Raw genomic sequence first — 1583 nt, forward strand, 5'->3', positions numbered from 1 at the left:
ATGGGAAACAATTTTTTTTCTCTTTCTTTCTGTCTTGCCATATTATCGCAAGAAATATAGGATTTAGTATAAATTATCGCTGCCAGACAGTAGATGAACCATGGATCAAAGTCTGGAGTGGATTCTATTGAAGTACATTGATCGACGACCAATATAAGGCAATAAATCACACTTTAAGTATTTAAATAATTTGAAATTTCGAACATTTCGAAATTGCAATGTTAATATCATATATAATAAAATATGATAAAATAATAGATTCTTACAAGATTTTTAAAAAGTGTATTCTTTTTTTAAAAAAAAATGTGTGAAATAATATATTCTTAAATCAATTTTTATTTAACTTACATTGAATTAATTGTATGTTATATTAAATATTATATAACTATATTTATACGTGTATCTTTATTTGTATGTGCAGTTGTATTCAAATGTCTTATTTTTAATGTGTTGTTATGATTTCTAAAATCTTTAGCAGTATTGTAATATTATAATACTGAAAGTTTTTAGACTTCCTCGAGAATATATGTCATATTATAATATTCCAGTCTCATGTCAAATTATAAACTTGCGAATGACGAAATCACGCATACAAATACAAATGCGCTCTTACGCGCCTTGACGTGTCTGGAGGCTCGCCCGTATGGCCTATGATATGCTTATCGATGAGATTGCATAAGAGCTGTATCATTGGCATGATATATGCATTTATATCAATTTCATAAGAAAAGATAAGTCTAATTCTAAATAATTCTAATTCTAAGATAGTTCAAATTCTAATGATAATATTCTTTTATCGTAATTTTATATTTTTATATTTTTTTCCTTATTTTTCTTTAATTTTTTGTATCTTTTTCCTCCAGTCTACGAAATCTATCATTTCCTTTTCTTTCCTCTTTGTCTTTGTTTTGGTTTTTCTTGTTTTTGCTTTCGATTGTTTTGATGTAAAATCTTTTTGTTCTTTTTCTTTTCCTCTTTTTCTCTTTCTCTGACGATGATCAAGTGCGATAATTTTTTTTTATATAAAATATGAGATTATTTTAATGTATCATTTAATTTAAAAAAAGAAATAATGATTATTTGATAAACAAAAATGTATACATGTTATTGATTTTTCATATTTACCAAATAATCCTACCTTATTTCTCATTTGATATTTATGATTATCAAGAAAAATATATGGCATTGTAATTCGTTCATATATTGCATGTATAATACAATGTATTTGATCGAAAAGTGTTTAAAATGTGTACTATAAACGTTAACTGTAGCGCTTACTAGTTGCTTAATGTATTTGAAAAAGAAAGATGAAAGAACCCCCTGCGACGAATTGAGCAATTGTTTGTGAAACATTATCGTGGTCTTTAGCCTCGGCATTTCACAATAAAATTAAAAGAGGAAATCTTCAGAACTGTGTTTCAGAATCGAGCATTACGAAATGTCATATCAAACGTAAGAGACTATAAGAGAAAAAAATTGCCACGTCTATTACATTTCGCAAGTTGAGAAAGCGGGTGTGATCAATTTGTTTTTCTTTTGCATCTTTGAAATATTATAACTGCATTATATTATATATATATATA

This window comes from Atta colombica, unplaced genomic scaffold, assembly GCF_001594045.1.
Source record: "Atta colombica isolate Treedump-2 unplaced genomic scaffold, Acol1.0 scaffold140, whole genome shotgun sequence".
In the NCBI taxonomy this organism is placed as follows: Eukaryota; Metazoa; Arthropoda; class Insecta; order Hymenoptera; family Formicidae; genus Atta; species Atta colombica.